This window comes from Bos taurus, chromosome 8 (assembly GCF_002263795.3).
Source record: "Bos taurus isolate L1 Dominette 01449 registration number 42190680 breed Hereford chromosome 8, ARS-UCD2.0, whole genome shotgun sequence".
Classification (NCBI taxonomy): Eukaryota; Metazoa; Chordata; class Mammalia; order Artiodactyla; family Bovidae; genus Bos; species Bos taurus.
Genome location: NC_037335.1, coordinates 82,487,908 through 82,512,392, shown reverse-complemented (window position 1 = coordinate 82,512,392; position 24,485 = coordinate 82,487,908). Strand labels below are relative to the sequence as shown.

Genomic DNA, 24,485 nt, shown 5'->3' with positions numbered 1-24,485 from the left:
AGTAATGCTCAAAATTCTCCAAGCCAGGCTTCAGCAATACATGAACCATGAACTTCCAGGTGTACAAGCTGGTTTTAGAAAAGGCAGAGGAACCAGAGACCAAATTGCCAACATCCGCTGGATCATCGAAAAAGCAAGAGAGTTCCAGAAAAACATCTATTTCTGCTTTATTGACTATGCCAAAGCCTTTGACTGTGTGGATCACAATAAACTGTGGAAAATTCTGAAAGATGGGAATACTAGACCACCTGACCTGCCTCTTGAGAAATCTGTATGCAGGTCAGGAAGCAACAGTTAGAACTGGACATGGAACAACAGACTGGTTCCAAATAGGAAAAGGAGTCCATCAAGGCTGTATATTGTCACCCTGCTTATTTAACTTCTTGCAGAGTACATCATGAGAAATGCTGGACTGGAAGAAGCACAAGCTGGAATCAAGATTGCTGTGAGAAATATCAGTAACCTCAGATATGCAGTTGACACCACCCTTATGGCAGAAAGTGAAGAGGAACTAAAAAGCCTCTTGATGAAAATGAAAGAGAGTGAAAAAGTTGGCTTAAAACTCAACATTCAGAAAATGAAGATCATGGCATCTGGTCCCATCACTTTATGGCAAATAGATGAGGAAACAGTGGAAACAATGGCTGACTATTTTTCTCGGCTCCAAAATCACTGCAGATGGTGCCTGCAGCCATGAAATCAAAAGCCGATTACTCCTTGAGAGGAAAGTTATGACCAACCTAGACAGCATATTGAAAAGCAGAGACATTACTTTGTCAACAAAGGTCCATCTAGTCAAGGCTATGGTTTTTCCAGTGGTCATGTATGGATGTGAGAGTTGGACTATAAAGAAAGCTGAGTGCAAAAGAATTGATGCTTTTGACCTGTGGTGATGGAAAAGACTCTTGAGAGTCCCTTGGACTGCAAGGAGATCCAATCAGTCCATCCTAAAGGAAATAAGTCCTGGGTGTTCATTGGAAGGACTGATGTTGAAGCTGAAACTTTAATACTTTGGCCACCTGATGTGAAAAGATGACTCATTGGAAAAGACCCTGATGCTGGGAAAGATTGAGGGCAGGAGAAGAAGGGGACAACAGAGGTTTTGATGGGTGGATGGCCTCACCAACTCAGTGGACATGAGTTTGGGTCGACTCTGGGTGTTGGTGATGGACAGGGAGGCCTGGCGTGCTGCGGTTCATGGGGTCGCAAAAAGTCAGACATGACTGAGTCACTGAACTGAACTGAACTTAGATCACAAAATGCCTTAGGCTAGAAATGGCTTCCCTTTTGTCAAACAAGCCTGGTTCTCTTTCTCCAGGTACCCACCCCTACCCTAGCTCTTTGCACTTACTGCTCTGCTTCCATTACTCTTGACTGGTCTCACAACTCAGTACTTCCTTAGTAAATCCCTCACACATAAATCTGCATCCTAGAGAGTAGTTTCTGGAGAATCTGACTTTACATGAGTGTCTACTAAGTGGGGAATATGAAATATGTAAAATGCAGTAACAATTTTCAAGGCATTTTCAACAAAGTTGAACTTAATTTGAAGCTGTGTACGTATTTCTCATTGGAAGATAAACCTCCAATGGGCTTAGAACCAGCATGATTACATAGACATTCTTGGAATCTTGAGGACAATCCTTCTGTTTTTATAAAAATTGCCTGCTTTTTGCATAGCAGTTGGTTTGACTATTTGGCCTTACTTCACTAAGTTAAACAAAAACAAGAATTATCAAGTGTTTAGATTTACTGGAGCCTTTGGCTCAAGTGTCTTGAGTCATTCCTGACAAGCTCACAAGCAGACCTGTAGCTGTATTAAGGCTATAACCTTTGTGGTGGTAAGGTGGGTTTCCCTAGTTTTATTTTCAATCTAACAACACAAGCAGTGCTGGCCACATCAATTAAAACAAGTAGAGAGTCAGCCTTCAAAATGACCACAGTCCAGATGGCAGCATGGAAGCTATCAGAGTCATTTAATCTTCCAGAAGATTTATCACTGTTGTAACCCAAGTTTTTCATGTGGGTTTCTGACAATCTGACTGTGGACACGCAACTGTCCACTTGGGTATAGCATTCATGGGTATAGCACAGCATATGAACACAGATTTGTGCCTGAACAGGTCCCTTGAGTCAGAATGGCTGCCAGAAGCATGCAGCCTCCGCCGACAGGCTTTATGAAGATGGTCGTGTTGGTGACAAGGGTGTTCAGAGTTCTTGGTGTTACTTCACACCCACTGCTAGCTCTCACTCTTACCTCTTCTCCTGTTCTAATTCTTAGCTTCTGCCAAACAAATATATCAGCTATATATTCTCCTTTCTTCTGGTTCTGCCCAGATACTTTCCCTTGCTCTATTCAAAAAGCCTCAGTTTCCCCCCTCAAAAGTTGTTCCTCAAGAATTATCATTTCCCCACTCTGCCAACATCCTACCCAAGAAATCAAAGCTGCTGTGTTCCACATCGTTGCACTGAAAACCTGGAAAGGAGGGTCTGAATGGGTCGCCTGACTCCCTGGCCGGAGGGCAGGGCCCCCATGTCTTCACACTCAAATCTTGTTTTAGTGAAGATGCTCAGTTATGTCTGACTCTTTGCGACCCCATGGACTGTAGCCTACCAAGCTCCTCTGTCCAGGATTTTCCAGGCAATACTACTAGAGTAGATTGCCATTTCTTTCTCCAGGGGATCTTCCTGACCCAGGGATCGAACCTGGGACTCCTGCATTGTAGACAGACGCTTTACCGTCTGAGCCACCACGGAAGTCCCAAATCTTGTTTTAGACACCCTGAAATCAGGTTTAAGAGCTCATTCTCTATGGTCACGAAAGTTTACAAAATGCTACAGAGAGTTGAATTTAGATGAGACAGCCATTTATTTTCGATACAATGTATTTTTAGCTGAAGGGGGTTTTCAGAGGAAAGCCATATCTTTTACAGGGTATCATGCTTGTCAAAAGCAATTGAATACTACACAGAGCTCTCAAAGAAAGGTTCAAGTGTAATCTGGATATGGTTTGGCTATCTGAAAAAACATAAATTTGACCGAACCTTCTTGTATATGAAATATAACCTAAAACATATTACTTCTGAAAAAAAAAGTGAAGCTATTCAAATGCTTTGATTTAAAATTGCTTCCAGCAGCCATTGACTTAGAAATGTCATTTGCCATGTAATGACTTTGCAGCCTACAGAGCATGGACTTATTGATTTAAAAGGAGACTTTAATGATCTTACATAAGCCAAAAAGGCTTCATTTAAAATTTATGTGAAAGATACATCAATTGTTGGCCCGAGAACGTCTTGTTTCAGACAGACACCTGTCATTTAAATTACTGGATGTAAGAGAATACATGACATTTAAGAGAATACATACTAGACCAAGGTTATAGCAATCAAGTATCAACTTGTCTCTATAGTCAAGATAATGCAAAACCATGGCACATATTGTTTGTTCCTATGACACATTTGCTCTCAGACCCATTCACACCATAAGTCAGTCCAAGTCAAAATTATTAGTCTCATCACCTATTGCTGCATAACTAACTCTCCCAAGTTTAGTGACGTAAAACAGCAACTATCAGACTGTGGGTCAAGAATTTGGAAAGGGCACAGTAGAACTGGCTTGTCTCTACTCTGATGTGTGTGGCCTCACCTGAAAAGGTTGGATAGCTGAGCCTGGAGGATTCACTCCCAACATGGCTTCTTCACTCACATATCTGGCTCCTGGGCTGGGCTGCTCCAAGCTGGGCTCAGTGGGGATTTTAACCAGAGCACCTATATGTGGTCTCTCTGTGTGCCTTGGGCTTCTCATAGTGTGGCTGATAGGATACAAGAGGGAACATTCCAAGAACAAGGGTTCCAGGAGAACCAGATGGAAGCTGTCTGGCCTCTCTTCTGACCTTCTTGGAAGCTACGCAGCATCACTTCTGCCACACTCATGGTTTAAAGCACTCATGAGCCCACACAGATTCCACGGGAGGGGACAATGAGAGGAGGGTCCAAGGATATGTGGTCATTTTTTAAAATCGCCACTGTTATGGTTTTGGCAAGATGGAAAAAATATAAGCTTGGCTTTGAGTCCTGATTCCTTCATTTCTAAATGGGTGACCTTAGGCTCTTTTTTCTTTCTTTACTTTTCAAACTTAGATCATGATCAATCTTAAGGTTGCCACAGCATACAAATCCACGTTAGAGTGCATAGGTGTTCATGAACGATTGGCTGGTTTTAAGCCTCTTTTTTTTCTTAACCACATTTACCTCTTTTCTCAGGCAGGAGCATCCTCAATCTCCCTCCAATAATTCCATCAAAACTGTTCTTGAAGCCATTATCCAGAAAGTAGAATCTCCTGGTTGCCCTTCAGTGGCTGAGGAAGGACATGGTGACATGCTCACAGAAGTTACACCTTGCAGAGGTCACCTACTCTACTACTCAACCATGCCTAAGTGCCCACCCGTGTCCTGGGTTTGGTTAGAATTTCAAATCTCCCCTCCTGTGACTCCTGTAGGAGCCACTGAAAGACTTTCAGCTCTCAGGAATTTCCTTTTCCTTTTTTTCCCCTCTAACTTTAAACATTTTATTTCATATTGGAGTACAGCCAATTAACAATATTGTGGTAGTTTCAGGTCAACAGCGAAGGGACTCAGCCATCATATACATGTATCCATTCTCCCCCAAATAAAATGAAATGGAATTCCAGATCAGAGACCCACAGGACAGAATCTTTCTGAAGTATGCTCTATTCTTTCTACTTCCTATCCCTGCCTGGTGTCGAATCAGTTGAGGGAGAGGTGAACTGAGAAGGCTACTGTTTGTCAGTCGCAAAGTTGTGTCTGACTCTTTTTGACCCCATGAACTGCAGCACGCCAGGCTTCCCTGTCCTTCACTGTCTCCCAGAGTTTCCTCAAACTCATGTCCATTGAGTCTATGATGCCATCCAACCATCTCATGCTCTGTCTCCCCCTTCTTTTGCCCTCAATCTTTCCCAGCATCAGAGTCTTTGCCAATGAGTTGGCTCTTTCTCGGCTCTTTGCCTCAGATGGCCATAGTATTGGAGTTCAACTTCAGCATTGGTCTTTCCAATGAATATTCAGGGTTGATTTCCTTTAGGGTTGACTGGTCTGATCTCCTTGCTTTTAAAGTACACTTTCAGCCTGGCTTCACCTTCTGCCCAGGTTCTTTACCCACGCTTGTTACTCACATCTGCTCCAGCATCCAGAGCAGGTTCACTCATCCTCAGAGCTGAAGAACACACGTGAGGGGTGGTGAGGACAATATTGTATCCAACTATGATGAAAGAATACCACACTGAGTTATTTCTTCATTGTCATTGTTACAATTCTTTAGCAACCTCGCTGGCCTCCCTATTGTCATTCCTGGTTTTCCCAGGCTCATCCACAGGAGTCAGAGCTCTTTTTAGCACCATGTCAGGCCACATACTTACTTACTTAGAACCCATGATTCATTCCTATTGCACTTGGAGTAAAATCTAAGCTCCTTGAAACGTCTTACAAGGCCAAGCATGATCAGTCATAAATATTTCTCAGATCTCATTTCCTACCTTAGAGCCAACCAGGCCTGCTCTTGTCCAGATCCTGAGCTTAGAAGGGCCTTGCACTTGGTTCAGTGCTCTACTGATGCTGTTTTGAAGGTTTTAATAAGTTTTGAACCAAAGGCTTTGCACTTTAATTTTGCACTGGGCCCTGCTATCATGTGGCAGGCTCCGACTCCAGCCATACAAGCCTCCTCCTGTCTTCAAACTGGCCTGACACGCAGCCACTCCTGCCTCAGGAATTGGCCAGTGGCTGCTCCTTCTTCTGAGAAAGCTCACTTGTGAGAGGTTTACTTGGCTGCTCCTTCTCTTGAGTCTCCCCAGCAAAGAAGCCTTCTCTGATCATCACATCTTCAGTGTCACCTCTCCCCAGACACCAAAGCATTCCTTCAGAGTCTGCATCTCTGCCCAGTGTTATGCTGTAGATTTACTTGAGTGCAACTGGTTCTTGTCCCTGTAGAAGTTCTTCCCAGGAATGGGACATTATCTGGGTTGGTAATTTCTTTATCTCTGGGACCTAACACACTTCCTGGCACATAGATATATCTCAGTTCATTTCTGTTGAGTTAACATGTTCCTCAGTAATACAATGAAAGTTGCCTACCGCACCAGCACATCTTAATCCTATGAACTTGGTTGTGAGAAGAGTTTAGACAACACATTTAGAGATGTGCTGCTTTGCTTTAATTGTGGTCCCCTGGCTTTTCTCAGACTGCCACATATTCCCATTCATCTTCATCTGCCTTTCTCCCTCTTTCTTTTCCCTTTCTCTGATTTTCAGTGACTCTAGTTCTAAGCTTGAAACATTCAAGGTATGCAAAGTTGAAATTAATTTTCTGACTTCAGAGAGAGAAATAAGATAAGTCTGAGGAAGCATCAAGATAATCCCCCAATTCACCCTGAACTGGACAATCTCAGCTGGGGGAAATGCAACTGCCTTGGGTCCTGACTGCTGGCCCATGGCCTGCCCACAACTCACACAGCAGCATGGACCTCAGAGCCCAGAGGTCCCTTTGATATCAGCTAGCCCAACTCATTAACATTTTGTGCTCCTTCTGGGTGGAATGAATGTCTCAGGTTAGCGGCTAAAAAATGAAGAGAGGAGGGCAAGGGAGGAGCTGTAAGAGGTATACTCAATTTTTTCTGGCTCGTGAGAAGGAATTGATTTCTTGAGACTACAAGACTAGTTACATGTTTTCTGACTTTCTCTTTGATATTAAATGTCTTTTAATTGAAGGAATGATTGTTGACGTGAAAATTTCCAATGTAGTCTGGTATTACTGTCATTCTCCTTGTTCATTTTCAATGAAGTTTTCTACTATTGCTCACTTCCCAGTTTTTAGTCAACACCTATGCTCTCTCTAGATGTGAGTTACCAGTGGTCCTGTGTACCGAGAAGGCAGCAGATGGCAGGTGCCAGGTTATCAGGCTGCACACTGAAGCCTCCAGCAAGGTAAGATGTTCAAAGGTAAGAATGTTCAAAGCCAGGTATTTTAGAATAGGGGTACTTCGGCAGAGTTCTGGCAACATCTCATCTTTTGTTTTCTTGTCCATTTTGTATCTCAGGGGAACAGAAATGTATTAATTATAATCTTAGGTTCTTGATGTACTCTCATCATTGGTCTACACCCGATCCTCTATGGTTTTCATGTGGATTTTTTGGTTTTAATAATTTTATCCAATTCCCATGAACTCACCACCTGACTCAGAAACTAGAACACTGACAACACCCTAGGCGTCCAGGTGGTCCTGCCCTTCCTGGCCCCTTGCCTTCCCAAACCCCAGACCTTCAGTAGCTACTCATTGCCCTAAGTCTTGTGTTGTGTCCTCCCTTTGTTTTTAAACACATTTCTTTTTTGAAATGTATGACATTCCTATATGTGTTGTCAAAAGCACAACTTGTTTGGGTTTTTCTTAGTGGTGCACAAAGGTATCATATTGTAAGTAATGTTTGGAGACTTGACCTTACACCAGACCAGATCCTTCTGTACTAGGTTGAGTGGACAGAGCTCTCAACCAGTAGTTGTTTATGGCCCTAAAATGACCTGCCGAGGTGGCGAGGACTGCGGGGGCCCTCATCCCTCCGTGGAGCGGGGCTGACAGCACCAGAACACTCGAGCCTCTTCCTGGGTTTGCCTTTCGTCCAATAGCCCACCTGTGTTCAGGGCAGGGATTCCAGCCACCCACTTTGTGAGGCTGCTGGATCCCCCACCTGTGCAAACACAGAGCTTCCTGTCACCACGTGGTCAGAGCTGTGCAAGGCTGCGGATGCGGAGTTTTGAGTTTTTAATTTCCTAATGAGAACCACTGTAGACCTGGAAAACAGCTGTTATCCCAGGGGCCACGGCACAAAGTAATTCAATTGTGCCTTTATGATTTCTGTCTTGTCCTTCGCAATTTCCCACAAACCTGAAACATGTTTCGCTACTCACTTTCCATGTCAGGGCGATCACAGACTGGGCCTTTGGGGAGACGCTGCAGCATGGAATGGTTTTTTACTCCGCAAATTTCAATTGGAAAGAAGAGGATATTGAGTGACTCACAAAATCATGGTACAACATAAAGATACTGAGGTTGCAAGGATAACCTAGTCCTAAGTAGGGTCCCCTGCATGTCCTCTTATCACTGCTATGATGAACCATTATTAAAAACAGGAGGCTGATGTGTCATAGTAGAAAGAACATGGACTTGGACATCAGAAAAAATATTAATTCAAATCCCACCTGAGTCATTTGCTTGTTGTGTGACCTTGAACCTCTTAGTTAGTTGCCTGATCTCAGTTACTTCCCTACTCCACAGGGTGTCGTGAAGCTTACCTGAGATAAGGCGTGGAGCTCACAAAACCTGTGACATAGATTGCAAGGTGCTTAATAACTGGTAGCCTTAGGCCAGGCTCTCATTTCCTCACCCTGAGTCTACCACAGCCCCTAGCTCCCAAGCCTCATTTCTTCTCCATTCTGATCAGTCATACTTCATGGTCAGATGAATTATCCCAAAGCAGTGCATGTATATATCACATTTTCTCCCCTCCCCTAATCAAACCCCACACCCCTAAATAACAACAGAAACTTCTGTGGTTTCCCAATGCCTTCAAGATGTTCAAATGCCTTCAGTTGGCATTTCACCTCAAACACACAGTTTAGAATGAATATACATACCCCATTCGCAGTTGTCTTTTATTATTCCATACCTGAATCCTGTGTTCTAAGCAATTTGTTGCTCTCTGAACATGCCAGATACATGGCAGGCCCATCTCTAGCTCTGTACCCCATATTCATACTCTCCCCGTTACACAGATGGCTTGCATCCTCCTTCTTATTGGTATACACTCTGTCCTTTCTTGGAGGTATGAATAAAGTCCCCACCTCTGTACTTCCCCTCCTTCTCTTCTTGTTGGCTATTTAATGCATTTCACATTGCTTTGTCATTAGTCATCTGTGTACATGGCAGCCAGCACTTGGCTTTGGTCCTACAGAAGATGTTCAAAATGTGTGGTGATGATTGCAAATATAGAAGCTCACATTTCAAAGATATATCCAGTTAGAAATGCCTTCTTAAATTCACCTGAAATTCAACTCAAAATAATTTCCTCCCAAACTTTTCCAAAATTTTTATTAATAGCCAGATGAAAATTTTCAGGCATTGAGTCTGTGTATTGCTTTTTTGTGTATTCGTATTTTTATTGTTAGTGTGTGTTTGTGTAGGCATGTGCATACATTTGAGTGGTTTAGCTTCACTTCAGACACTAGTGGGAAATAGTCACTTCATTCCCTTCTCTATGGCTGCTCTCAGTTGATAAGCTTTTATCAGATCACACTGGTTATTGAAACATCCAAAATCATACTGGAGTTTGGGAAAGATAACTGAAATAAGAATGAACCTGACAATTGTTGACCATGTCTGCCCTTTAACTTTTCTCCCAGCCTTCCTGCATGGTTTAATCTTGTAATAAAATATACCAAGGTGAGCTGTCTTCCTAGAATTCCCTGAGAGTTGTAGGGGGTGGGTGGGTATGGCATGGGGGGTATCTGGCTCTGTTGGCAGTTAAACAGACATTGAGGAAGGGGAAGTTGTTTAAGCTCTAAACTTGGCTGTTCAGATTCCAGGCATTCTCAGTAAGAGTTATACCTAAACTTTAACTTGGACAAAGACCAAAAGATTATGTATTAATACTATACCCCAAATATTTGAGAATTCTGTCAAATTTAAGGTTGGCCAATATCCATGTGCAGAATGGTTTAAAATGATTAAAGAGTGGTATCTTGAGTTAAAGGGTTTTGGTTTTGTTTGTTTTTTTTTTTTTTTGTAGGAAGCTGTTAATTGGCATTCATTTTTTTCTGCCTAATGCAGGAAGAGTTTCAGATCTGAACTCCAAGAAAGAAGACATTGATCCAGCTGAGAGACTTGCAATCTCTTCGTTGTGCAGAAAATTGGTAAATGTTCTCAGGAGAAAGCTTCCAACAAGAACACTTACATGGGGGGCCTTCTCCTAAGGAAACTTGCTGTGTCACATAGCTAGCAGCCCTTGCAGGGGATTAAGACTTGCTTAGCAATCCAAAGTTACAAAACCGGCCCCAAAGTACAATTAAAGATGGCAGGTCAAACACACACATCAGACTTAGTAAACAATAAGTCCAGATGGAGCTAGTCAGAAAGCTCCAGGAATATTTCTTCAAATAAATGAAACTGATTGCATCCCAATTACTTTTGAATGTATTTAGAGGAGATCATGCAACAGTGTTTAGGTTTGAATTAATGATAAGTCAATAGGAAGCTAAGAAAATTTAAAAAAATTAACTATCATCTCCAGGGAAAAACAAAATGTTACCAAAGAAAGGATAAAGCATGCATAGTGCAGTGCAGAGGTCAGTTTTATATACCATTTGCATTTGGACTGCAAGGAGATCAAACCAGTCAATCCTAAAGGAAATCAGACCTGAATATTCATTGGAAGGACTGATGCCAAAGCTGAAACTCCAACACTTTGGCAACCTAATGCGAAGAACTGACTCACTTGAAAAGATGCTAATGTTGGGAAAGATTGAAGGCAGGAGGAGGAGGGGACAACAGAGGATGAGATGGTTTGATGGCATCATTGACTCGATGGACACAAGTTTGAGCAAGCTCTGGGAGTTGGTGATGGACAGGGAAGCCTGGAGTGCTGCAGTCCATGGGGTCACAAAGAGTCGGACATGACTGAGTGACTGAAATGAACTGAGCTGAAATATCTTATCTATCCAAAATGACAACGTAACCATTATATCCTTGGAAGATGGAAGAGTGGATATCAAGTGTGCACTTGGTATTGTGAGGGTGGGGGAGAAGGAGAAAAAGAGTAGAATATTCATCTTCCAGACTGGAAACTCAATTAATAATGCCCAGGGATGAAATATCAGAAGTATGTTAAACATGTTGTAGTTGCTTCTGGAAAAAAGAAAAGCGAATGGACAAGATTGTCCTTTAAAAAAATATCTATTTGGATGAACATGCAGGATAGGTTGCTTTAACAAGAAGACCTCAAAATACAGAGGCTTAATTAAATAAGATAGGTATATGTGCCTTTTTTGATATGGTCCAGAGAGAAACAATCTGGGTTGGAAGGTTGGCTTTATAACCCTCAAAGTCTAGCTTTCATCTCTGGGAGAAAGGCAGCCATTCGAGTTTTTGTCATCCCAGCCAGTGGGAAGGGGGAATATTTCAAGGGAATTCATGTACATACCCTGGAGGAACAGGCCCAGAAACGGCACACAGCTATTGACCAGATGGTGGGCACATAGCCTGACCAAGCTGCAGGGAAGGCTGTTGTCATATGCTCAGCAAAAACTTAGAAGTTCTATTATTAAAGAAGGTGAGAACTGATGTCAGTGCTCTACCAGTTCAGTTCAGTTCAGTTCAGTCACTCAGTTGTGTTCGACTCTTTGCGACCCCATGAATTGCAGCATGCCAGGCCTCCCTGTCCATCACCAACTCCCAGAGTTCGCCCAAACTCATGTCCATCTAGTTGGTGATGCCATCCAACCATCTCATCTTCTGTCGTCCCCTTCTCCTCCTGCCCCCAATCCCTCCCAGCATCAGGGTCTTTTCCAATGAGTCAACTCTTCGCATGAGGTGGCCAAAGTACTGGAGTTTCAGCTTTAGCATCATTCCATCCAAAGAAATCCCAGGGCTGATCTCCTTCAGAATGGACTGGTTGGATCTCCTTGCAGTCCAAGGGACTCTCAAGAGTCTTCTCCAACACCACAGTTCAAAAGCATCAATTCTTCGGCGCTCAGCTTTCTTCACAGTCCATCTCTCACATCCATACATGACCCCAGGAAAAACTATAGCCTTGACTAGATGGACCTTTGTTGGCAAAATAATGTCTCTGCTTTTCAATATGCTATCTAGGTTGGTCATAACTTTCCTTCCAAGGAGTAAGCGTCTTTTAGTTTCATGGCTGCAGTCACCATCTGCAGTGATTTTGGAGCCCCCCAAAATAAAGTCTGACACTGTTTCCACTGTTTCCCCATCTATTTCCCATGAAGTAATGGGACCAGATGCCATGATCTTCATTTTCTGAATGTTGAGTTTTAAGCCAACGTTTTCACTCTCCTCTTTCACCTTCATCAAGAGGCTTTTTAGTTCCTCTTCACTTTCTGTCATAAGGGTGGTGTCATCTGCATATCTGAGGTTATTGATATTTCTCACGGCAATCTTGATTCCAGCTTGTGCTTCTTCCAGTCCAGCGTTTCTCATAATGTACTCTGCATAGAAGTTAAATAAGCAGGGTGACGATATACAGCCTTGACGAACTCCTTTTCCTATTGGGAACCAGTCTGTTGTTTCATGTCCAGTTCTAACTGTTGCTTCCTGACCTGCATATAGGTTTCTCAAGAGGCAGGTCAGGTGGTCTGGTATTCCCATCTCTTTCAGAATTTTCCACAGTTTATTGTGATCCACACAGTCAAAGGCTTTGGCATAGTCAATAAAACAGAAATAGATGTTTTTCTGGAACTCTCTTGCTTTTTCCATGATTCGGCTCTACCAGCACCTCTGTCAAATAAGCTTTGTAGAACTTTTGATTCTTTCAGCCAGGCACACGCATAACTTTCATACAAGTAAAAACTAAATTTAAGACAGTGCTTAAAGATCATCTTTTGAACAGTTGAATTAGTGACTGAAAGCTAGAAACTGGGGTCCTGAGGCAGAATGGAGCCTCCTTCCTCCCCCAGAATAGACCATGCAGATGGTGTGGAGCCCAAGGATTTTAGGCCTGTTTAATATTATACTTTAGGTCCCTCCACTTCAGGATGCTTACAGCTCCTTTCTTGGTACAAATATATGCTACACATGCTGCAAAGATGCATGGGCACCTTGCAAACCTATGATTTAAGAGTAAATTGTTTCAAAAGAGCAAGACTCTGAAATGAAGATTAGTGTGTAGGAGGTTTATTGGGGAGTGGTCTTGGGATTACTGTGGGCAAAGACGGGGAAGCAGGATTGGGTAGGCAGACAAGTTGGGAGTTCTGGATCTGGGACTCATCATCACAAGCATCTGAGGCAAGGGGGCCAGCCCTTCAGGACCTATTATTGATCAGTCTTCAGATACAAATTGCCCCAGGAACTTGTAACCTTGGGAAGTAATCTTGGATGAAGGAGCTGTCTTCAGCCTAGGCGATTCCCAGGGAAGTGGGGTGGGAGTGGAGGTGTTGCTGAAAGGCCTGCTTCCAGCAGAACTCCCAGCAACTCAGGGAACAAGTCTTTTATTGCTAAAGGGGGATCTTAACAATGTATCAACACATCTGCTACATATGGATCCAAGTAGCTTGTCTCTGGATCCCTGTGAAATCAATCATTTGGATTTGGATTCCAGCAGTGGTGTTTTTGTATTTCTTTATAGTAGAAATTCAATGGTATCAGTCTCATTAGGATGACAGAGGGGTTGGGAAGTGCTAGAGATGTGCATGAAGGTTGCACATGAATAGATAGCAAGCATGCTATTTGACTTAGGTTATATTTTTCCTGGAGGTTGCTTTAGGACAGCTGTTAGGGATTAAAGGGAGGGAGTACCCAGAATACAGGCAAACCAGATGATATCTATGTTTATACTTAACTTTCATCTATGCCTTAGGGTGATTTGTCAACAGTTGTTGATTAACATATAAAGAACTCTTATCAAGAATTTAGGCTTCAGAAGAGCCCAAGGCAAGGGCTTCAAATCATATCTCCATCTGCCTCAGAGAGTTTATTATTTATCATGGAGAGTGTTAGAAGTAAATTTTCACTGGAGAAATGAGTAGTGTTAAGGCATGTTGCCCTCCAAGAGTCTATTTCCCAGTCCTATGTAAGTTCTGGCAGCTCTATTGTGGGGTTAATGGCGACCTCCTACAAGAGGACTTATACCATACCCACACCCAGAGCCCCTGTCCCTGTGGCAGACCACTGCCGACCCGTACCTCCACAGGAAACATTATCAGTATAAGACACTATCAATGGGAGAAAAATCAATAACCTCAGATATACAGATGACACCACCTTTAATGGCAGAAAGTGAAGAGGAACTAAAGAGCCTCTTGGTGAAAGTGAAACAGGAGAGTGAAAAAGTTGGCTTAAAGCTCAACAGTCAGAAAATGAAGATCATGGCATCTGGTCCCATCACTTCATAGCAAATAGGTGGAGAAACAGTGGAAACATTGTCAGACTTTATTTTGGGGGGCTCCAAAATCACTGCAGATGGTGACTGCAGCCATGAAATTAAAAGACGCTTACTCTTTGGAAGAAAAGTTATAACCAATCTAGACAGCATGTTAAAAAGCAGAGACATTACTTTGCCAACAAAGGTCTGTCTAGTCAAGGCTATGGTTTTTCCAGTAGAAGAATTGATGCTTTTGAAGTGTGGTGTTGGAGAAGGCTCTTGAGAGTCCCTTGGACTGCAAGGAGATCAAACAAGTCCATCCTAAAGGAAATCAGTCCTGAATGTTCATTGGAAGGACTGATGTTGAAGCTGAAACTCCAATACTTTGGCCACCTGATGTGAAGAGCTGACTCATTTGAAAAGACCCTGATGCTGGGAAAGATTGAAGGTGGGAGGAGAAGGGGACGACAGAGGATGAGATGGTTGGATGTCATCACCAACTCAAAGGACATGAGTTTGAGTAAACTCCGGGAGTTGGTATTGGACAGGAAGGCCTGGCATGGTGCAGTGCATGGGGTCGGACACGACTGGGTGACTGAACTGAACTGATGTAGCAGAATTTGATCTTAGATGTGCTTTTGAAATTGTTTTCCTCAAATTGGGACTTGAACCCACATGCCTGGGACGTGAACCCAGCCAAAACCCAGTCTTCCAACTGAGATCACAGACCTGGTTTCAGGTGTAATGAAGCTCAGGTTTTTAATGTCTCATCACAGAAAGAATTCAGTGAGAGACAAAGTGGTAGGTAAGAAGTGAATTTATTCAGAGAGAAATACACTCCACAGAGTGTGGGCCATCACAGAGGATGAGTGCAGCCTAGAAAGGTGGCATGGTTAGATTTTGTGTGAGTCTTGCCTGACACTTTGTGACTCTATGTGCTGTATGTAGCCCACCAGGCTCTTCTGCCCTTGGAATCCTCCAGGCAAGAATACTGGAGTGGGTTGCCATTTCCTTCTCCAGGGGATCTTCCCCACCCAGGGATTGAACCTAGGTCTCCTGCATTGCAGGCAGATTCTTTATCATCTGAGTTACCAGGGTAGCCATTTTATGGACTAGGTAATTTCATAGGTTAATGAGTGGGAGGATTATTCCAACAATTTTGGGGAGAGGGTGGAGATTTCCAAGAATTGGGCCATCACCCACTTTTTGGTCTTTTAACAGTTGGCCTTAAAACTGTCATGGTGCCTCTGGGTATGTCATTTTGCTTTCGGATTGAGGTTCAAGGTCTAGTTAAGTTGACTTGTCTGCCATCTTTGACCCATTTCATTCTAATCCATTTATGTTGTGTCCTTGGGCTTGTCATTCTTTCAAAAATTGTGCCCTGGCCTTTTCTCGCCTGTTGTTGTTGTTGTTGTTCAGTCGCTCAGTCATGTCTGACTCTTTATGACCCCATTGACTGCACCACACCAGGCCTCCCTATCCCTCACCATCTCCTGGAGCTTGTTCCAACTCACGTTCATTGAGTCAGTGTTGCCATCCAACCATTTCATCCTCTGTCATCCCCTTCTCCTCCTGCCTTCAATCTTTCCCAGCATCGGGGTCTTTTCTAATGAGTCAATGCTTTGCACCAAGTGGCCAAAGTATTGGACTTCAACCTCAGCATCAGTCCCTCCAATGAATATTCAGGGTTGATTTCCTTTAGGATAGACTTGTTTGATCTCCTTGCAGTCCAAGTGACTCTCAAGAGTCTTTTTCAACACCACAGTTCAAAAGCATCCTGGTGGTGAGTTGGATAAGGGAGAGGACATAGATCTATAACTACTAGAAGCTACCAGTATTTAGTCTTCTTCAACACCACAGTTCAAAAGCATCCTGGTGGTGAGTTGGATAAGGGAGAGGACATAGATCTATAATTACTAGAAGCTACCAGTATTTTTCAAAGGAACCTCATAACTGTGAACAGCCAAATTAGCCTAAAGGATAAGAAAGTGAATGATGCCTCTTCGTTCCAACAATTAACTGTTAAATAATCATAACCTGAGATAAATGTGATTAACAACACATTAGTGCAATGATTGATCATAAAAATAAGCTATCCTGCCTTAGAAATTCAGTGCATGGTATATGATGTAAACCTGAATTGACTATTCAGATATTCATTTGGCATTTACATTGTCTCCTCTGTTAGATTTGGCCTTGGGCAGATTCATATATGGCTCGGGCTCTACAGGAAAATCTTTCATGTGCCTGATAGCATGGCTGTGGAAAGGCCTCCTGGGTGTGAAAAGCCAGAGGATTATAATGGGAGAATACCACAGAAAAGTAAATCTAAAGTCTTGTTTTGGTTGATGTGGTTTGGAGGAGGGATGCTTGGCAGTGCAGTTAGACAAAAATCACATCATCTAAATACTGAATACGGGAGTATTAAAAGGAGACAAGAACCACTGTCGATGTGAAAAGAATCTGCAACTCCTGAAACTCCTTCACACAAACCCTGCTACTCAGACAAGGCTCTCCTCATCTTAAACCCTCAAGGACCTGCCCACAGATTTATATCTTGGCTCATGAATCTTTGATTGCCTTTCTCTATTCACAATCCCTCCTTACCCTTCAACAATCCTTTCCTCATATATGAAGATGCCTCCCCAGCTCTGTTGGCCAACATTGACCCCTTGGCTCAAATTCCCTTAACTTTGTCACTAATATATTTCCTGCTTTGTCTTCTTGAGATCCTAAAGTGAAAAGTGAAAGTATAGTCTCCATTTGTGTCTGACTCTTTGTGACTCCGTGGACTATAGCCCACCAGGTTCCTCTGTCCATGGAACTTTCCAGGCAGGAATATGGCTATTCACTGGAGTGAATAGCCATTCCCTTCACAGGGAATATTCCTAACCCAGGGATCAAACCTAGGTCTCCTGCATTGCAGGCAGATTCTTTACCATCCAAGCCCCAGGGAAGCCCCTTTTGAGAGTCTAAGTCCCAGGAAATTTTACTATGAAGAAGTTTGTGGCCTTTGCCTCATCTGTCTAAGGCATCTCTGTAATGCCTAATGCAGAGCTGAGAACTCAAAAGTTCCTCAATTAATATGCTTGTTAAGTCCATGGGTTATATCAATAACCTCAGATATGCAGATGATACCACCCTAATGGCAGAAAGCAAAGAAAAACCAAAGAGCCTCTTGATGAAAGTGAAAGAGGAGAGTGAAAAATTTGGCTTAAAACTCAACATTCAAAAAACAAAGATCAGGGCATCCGGTCCCATCACTTCATGGCAAATAGACAGCGGAACAATGGAAACAGTGACAGACTTTATTTTCTTGGGCTCCAAAATCACTGCAGATGGTGACTGCAGCCATGAAATTAAAAGATGCTTGCTCCTTGAAAGAAAAGCTATGACCAATCTAAACAGCATATTAAGAAGCAGAGACATTCCTTTGCCAACAAAGGTCCGTCTATGATTTTTCTAGTAGTGACGTATGGATGTGAGAGTTGGACTATAAAGAAAGCTGAGCACCTAAGAATTGATACTTTTGAACTGTGGTGTTGGAGAAGACTCTTGAGAGTCCCTTGGACTGCAAGGAGATCAAATCAGTCAATCCTAAAGGAAATCAACCCTGAATATTCATTGGAAGGACTGATGCTGAAGCTGAAACTCTAATACTTTGGCCACCTGATGTGAAGAACTGACTCATTGGAAAAGACCCTGATGCTGGGAAAGATTCAGGGCAAGAGGAGAAGGGGACAGACAACAGAAGGTAAGATGGTTGCATGGTATCACCGACTTGATGGACGTGAGTTTGACCAACCTCCAGGAGGTGGTGATGGACAGGGAAGCCTGGCATGGTGCAGTTCATGGGGTCGCAAAGAGTTGGAGACAACTGAGTGGCTGAACTGAACTAAACTGAAGTCCAAGCAAGTGTAAACTCAAAACACTTGAGGATAAGCAAGTGTTATCTCCAGGCTAAGGTAAACTGGAGAAGGCATTCAAATTCAAATGATTTTTTTAAAGAAACTGTGCTAGAAAACAATACTGTGGTTGATTTGCATGCATCAGGTCTGCAATTCCTGGTCTCTAAGTGATTAGCAAGTAATTTCTGCTTACTTACATTGGGAAAGCAAATTGGTAACTGGAATAGCAGAGAAGCGTTATTTGCTCCATTCTAGACTTCTCCTCTAAATTCAGGTCTGCTCCTGGACAAAGAGATTATCCCCAGACTGTGCAAATGCATCCACCATAAAGGGCCGGTTATGCTCAGAGAAATAGTATCTTCAGGTTTCATCTTGACCCTGAGCCCAGCTCCTTTTTCTCTAGAATCCATGCCAGGCTCTGCTAGGATGTGGTCTGCCATACAGCTGTGGGGGCATGTGTTAGAGGGTAGGTTGGTAGAAGAGTAGAGATCAGTGGACCGCTTCTCTCCATATTATGCTGTTTGGAGGCAGAAACCTACTTGTGCTCCTTTCCTGAGGATTTGGGATGGGGGTGGAATATTGGCTTTTGGGAGAGTAGAGGAATCTAGGTCAAAAACTAGCTGAAGCAAGAAGGTAGAAAAATCTTCTTCTGAAAGAAGGCTAAAGATAGAGATACACCTTCAAAGACATGAGGAAATGAGAGTCTGAAGGCAATGGCACCCCACTCCAGTACTCTTGCCTGGAAAATCCCATGGACGGAGGAGCCTGGTGGGCTGCAGTCTATGGGATCACGAAGAGTCGGACACGACTGAGCAACTTCACTTTCACTTTTCACTTTTATGCATTGGAGAAGGAAATGGTAACCCACTCCAGTGTTCTCACCTGGAGAATCCCAGGGACGGGGGAGCCTGGTGGGCTGCTGTCTATGGGGTCGCACAGGGTCGGACACGACTGAAGCTACTTAGCAGCAGCAGCAGCAGCAGCATGGTGGTTCACACAGTAAAGAATCTGTCTGCAATGCGGGAGACCCAGGCCCAATCCCTGGGTCAGGAAGATTCCTTGTGAAGGGAATGGCTACCCACTCCAGTGTATTAAAAAGCAGAGACATCACTTTGCCGACAAAGGTCAATATAGCCAAAGCTATGGTTTTTCCAGTAGTGATGTATAGATGCGAGAGTTGGACAATAAAGAGAGCTGAGTACTGGAGAATTGATGCTTTTTAACTGTGGTGTTGGAGAAGACTCTTGACAGTCCCTTGGACTGCAAGGAGATCAAACCAGTCAAACTTAAAGGAAATCAATCCTGAATATTCATTGGAAGGGTTGATGCTGAAGCTGAAGCTCCAATACTTTGGCTATCTGATGCAAAGAGCCGATTCATTAGAAAAGATCCTGATACTGGGAAATATTGAAGTCAGGAGGAGAAAAGGATGACAGAGAGATGGTTGGATGGCAACACCAACTCAATGACCATGAGTTTGAGCAAGCTCTGGGAGATGGTGAAGGACAGGGAAGCCTGGCATGCTGCAGTCAGTGGGGCTGCAAAGAGTCAGACACTACTGAGCAACTGAACAATCACAACCCCAACAACCCACTCCAGTATTCTTGCCTGGAGAATAGCATGAATAGTGGAGCCTGGCGGGCTACAGTCCATGGGATTGCAAAGAGTCAGACATGTCCAAGCAACTAACACTATACTTGGTGATAGCAAACAATGGAGATAATTGAAAGATGAGGGCAAATTATCTGTCAACTTGCTCTACTGAAGATGTTCATCTAAAAACAAGATCATCTGCGGGAGAAGAAATGACGTCTGATTGTTGTTAGTAACAGTCGTTCGGGGGCCAGGAGATGGGAAGCAAAATGAGTTCAGAAAGAGATTTTTCTCTGAAAACCATTACTCACTGCCCTGCTGCCAAGGTCCTTGAGAGATGGAGTTTTGCTGCTGCAAAACTGTTCACATACAAGGATATACAAGGACAAAATGTCATGGGAGGTAAGCAAGCCTGGTGTCTTCAAAGCCAAAGATAATAAACATACTTACTTTCAAGACCTTTAAAGAGACACAAATGGTCCAAGCAAACTCCCACTTTGGATGCAGATTCACAACATCTTGTGGCAGATGGAAATAGGACTGGGGCAGGGGTTGGCTCAAAATGAAGTAATGTTAAGTTTATCACAACCAAGATAGGCAACACAGGGTTAAGGCCTAGAACAGTACTTCAAATGTGACTGAACTAGATTTAAAATTGAGTGTCATTGAGGAGTGGATCAAGGTCAGAAGCAAGGTTACACTTCAGTCCAGTCGCTCAGTCGTGTCCGACTCTTTGCGACACCATGAATCACAGCACACCAGGCCTCCCTGTCCATCACCAACTGCTGGAGTTCAGTAAAAGTCACGTCCATCGAGTCGGGGATACCATCCAGCCATCTCATCCTCTGTCATCCCCTTCTCCTCCTGCCCCCAATCCCTCCCAGCATCAGGATCTTTTCCAATGAGTCAACTCTTCGCATGAGGTGGCCAAAGTATTAGAGTTTCAGCTTCAGCATCAGTCCTTCCAATGAACACCCAGGACTGATCTCCTTTAGGATGGACTGGTTGGATCTCCTTGATTCCAAGGGACTCACAAGAGTCTTCTCCAACACCACAGTTCAAAAGCATCAATTCTTTGGTGCTCAGCTTTCTTCACAGTCCAACTCTCACATCCATACATGACCACTGGTAAAACCATAGCCTTGACTAGATGGACCTTTGTTCGCAAAGTAATGTCTCTGCTTTTGAATATGCTACCTAGGTTGCTCATAACTTTCCTTCCAAGGAGTAAGCGTTTTTTAATTTCATGGCTGCAGTCACCATCTATAGTGATTTTGGAGCCCCCAAAATAAAGTCTGACACTGTTTCCACTGTTTCCCCATCTATTTCCCATGAAGTGGTGGGACCAGAGACCATGATCTTCATTTTCTGAATGTTGAGCTTTAAGCCAACGTTTTCACTCTCCTCTTTCACTTTCATCAAAAGGCTTTTTAGTTCGTCTTCACTTTCTGCCATAAGGGTGGTGGTGTCATTTGCATCTCTGAGGTTATTGATATTTCTCCCGGCAATCTTGATTCCAGCTTGTGCTTCTTCCAGCCCAGCGTTTCTCATGATGTACACTGCACAGAAGTTAAATAAGCAGGGTGACAATATACAGTCTTGACGTACTCCTTTTCCTATTTGGAACCAGTCTGTTGTTCCATGACCAGCTCTAACTGTTGCTTCCTGACCTGCATATAGGTTTCTCAAGAGGCAGGTCAGGTGGTCTGGTAATCCCATCTCTTTCAGAATTTTCCACAGTTTATTATGATTCACACAGTCAAAGGCTTTGGCATAGTCAATAAAGCAGAAATAGATGTTTTTCTGGAACTCTCTTGCTTTTTCGATGATCCAGCGGATGTTGGCAATTTGATCTCTGGTTCTTCTGCCTTTTCTAAAACCAGCTTGAACATCTGGAAGTTTACGGTTCACGTATTGCTGAAGCCTGCTTGGAGAATTTTGAGCATTACTTTACTAGCGTGTGAGATGAGTGCAGTTGTGTGGTAGTTTGAGCATTCTTTGGCATTGCCTTTCTTTGGGATTGGAATGAAAACTGACCTTTTCCAGTCCTGTGGCCACTGCTGAGTTTTCCAAATTTGCTGGCATATTGAGTGCAGCACTTTCACAACATCGTCTTTCAGGATTGGAAATAGCTCAACTGGAATTCCATCACCTCCACTAGCTTTGTTCATAGTGATGCTTCCTAAGGACCACTTGACTTCACATTCCAGGATGTCTGACTCTAGGTGAGTGATCATACCATCGTGATTATATTGGTCGTGAAGATCTTTTTTATACAGTTCTTCTGTGTATTCTTGCCACCTCTTAATCTCTTCTGCTTCTGTTAGGTTCATACCATTTCTGTCCTTTATTGAGCCCATCTTTGCATGAAATGTTCCCTTGGTATCTCTAATTTTCTTGAGGAGATCTCTAGTCTTTCCCATTCTGTTGTTTTCCTCTATTTCTTTGCACTGATGGCTGAGGAAGGCTTTCTTATCTCTTCTTGCTATTCTTTGGAACTCTGCATTCAGATGCTTATATCTTTCCTTTTCTCCTTTGCTTTTCACTTCTCTGCTTTTCACAGCTATTTGTAAGGCCTCCCCAGACAGCCATTTTGCTTTTTTGCATTCTTTCCATGGGGATGGTCTTGATCCCTGTTTCCTGTACAATGGCACGAACCTCATTCCATAGTTCATCAGGCACTCTGTCTATCAGATCTAGTCCCTTAAATCTATTTCTCACTCCACTGTATAATCATAAGGGATTTGATTTAGGTCATACCTGAATGGTCTAGTGGTTTTCCCTACTTTCTTCAATTTAAGTCTGAATTTGGCAATAAGGAGTTCATGATCTGAGCCACAGTCAGCTCCTGGTCTTGTTTTTGCTGACTGTATAGAGCTTCTCCATCTTTGGCTGCAAAGAATATAATCAATATGATTTCAGTGTTGACCATCTGGTGATGTCCATGTGTAGAGTCTTCTCTTGTGTTGTTGGAAGAGGGTTTTTGTTATGACCAGTGCATTCTCTTGGCAAAATTCTATTAGCCTTTGACCTGCTTCATTGCGTATTCCAAGGCCAAATTTGCCTGTTACTCCAGGTGTTTCTTGACTTCCTACTTTTGCATTCCAGTCCCCTATAATGAAAAGGACATCTTTTTTGGGTGTTAGTTCTAAAAGGTCTTGTAGGTCTTCATAGAACTGTTCAACTTCAGCTTCTTATTGAATGGTTTGCCTTGGAAACGAACAGAGATAATCTTGTTGTTTTTGAGATTGCATCCAAGTACTGCATTTTGGACTTCTTTGTTGACCATGATGGCTACTTCATTTCTTCTAAGGGATTCCTGCCCGCTGTAGTAGATATAATGGTCATCTGTGTTAAATTCACCCATTCCAGTCCATTTTAGTTCGCTGATTCCTAGAATGTTGACGTTCACTCTTGCCATCTCCTGTTTGACCACTTCCAATTTGGTTTGATTCATGGACCTAACATTCCAGGTTCCTATGCAATATTGCTCTTTACAGCATCGGACCTTGCTCCTATCACCAGTCACATCCACAACTGGGTATTGTTTTTCCTTTGGCTCCATCCTTTCCTTCTTTCTGGAGTTATTTCTCCACTGGTCTCCAGTAGCATATTGGGCACCTACTGACCTGGGGAGTTCCTCTTTCAGTATCCTATCATTTTACCTTTTCATACTGTTCATGGGGTTCTCAAGGCAAGAATACTGAAGTGGTTTGGGAGACCACTAAGAACCAGAATGAGAAAAACTTTTTTTTTGAAAAATTCATGAAGTTTAATGAGTTGCCACTCTGATGCAATGAAGAAAACATTCAGTGATGTGACTAGCAGTGGACTTAGGGTCTATCCTGAGACCCCAACTATGACCTGAGCAGGTATTTCATCAGGAATTATTTGGTGTTTCATCTCTTTGTGACCCCATGGACTGTACAGTCCATCGAATTCTCCAGGCCAGAACCCTGGAGTGGGTAGGTAGCCTTTCCCTTCTCCAGGGGATCTTCCCAACATGGATTGAACCCACGTCTCCCACATTGCAAGCTGATTCTTTACCAGTTGAGCCACAAGGGAAGCCCATTTCATATTTAATGAAATGCATTTGGAGCAAGTCAACTCCTACAAAACATTGTTAAAATATTCTCCCTGGAAATAACAGAGACTTTTGTCCTAAATTTGACTACTCATATTAAGCAATCTGAAAAACTATGGTGAGACTTGGCACCCTCTGAGGCATTGCTTAGTGAGAAGAGGAATGCTTTTAAATCTCCTAGGACTCTGTAGAACTCTGAGCAAAGGTACAGACCTCTAGGCTTCCTGGAAGCTCTGTGTCTAGCCAAAGCACATCTCGCTTTCCCCTTTTTATTCACCATCAAAAACTAAAATTCTTCACAATTCACAGATGCAAATATGATTCACACCTTTCTTACCAAGCAATCACAGCAACTGGACTTTGAAATTCAACTTAGAGGAAGAGATAAGTCTATTTTTAATCAGAGAAAAACATGAAATAGAATGAAAATCACTGCCCAGGTCCTGTTGAATATGGACTAAAACCACTCTTGAGGTGATCATTAATTTTATGGGAGTGATGTATACCAGAATCAACTTCCATGTCACTTTTTAATCAATCAATTAATCAGCGAGTCTGAGGGGAGTGTGAATGCTTTGTGTTCTCTCTGCTGCTCTGTACAGATACCGGAGAACAGTGTTACTGTGTCTTAAGTGAATGATCAGGGCTGGATTCAAGACATTTTAAACACAGAGTTGAAACTATCAGGTATAGGGAAAGAAATGCACAATGACTTAACTGCTTCATGAAAGGAAAACATGC

The 24,485-nt window shown here is 42.9% G+C and overlaps 1 long non-coding RNA gene across 2 annotated transcripts in view; it reads left to right on the top strand.

Moving 5' to 3' along the window:
- Positions 1–24,485, top strand: part of LOC101902831 (uncharacterized) — a 76,484-nt gene that overhangs the window by 45,477 nt on the left and 6,522 nt on the right. For both annotated transcript variants that reach the window (XR_009495641.1, XR_235666.5), the window contains exons 2-3: positions 6,911–6,998; positions 9,896–9,978. This is a non-coding gene — a long non-coding RNA (uncharacterized lncRNA). The remainder of the gene's footprint in view (positions 1–6,910; positions 6,999–9,895; positions 9,979–24,485) is intronic.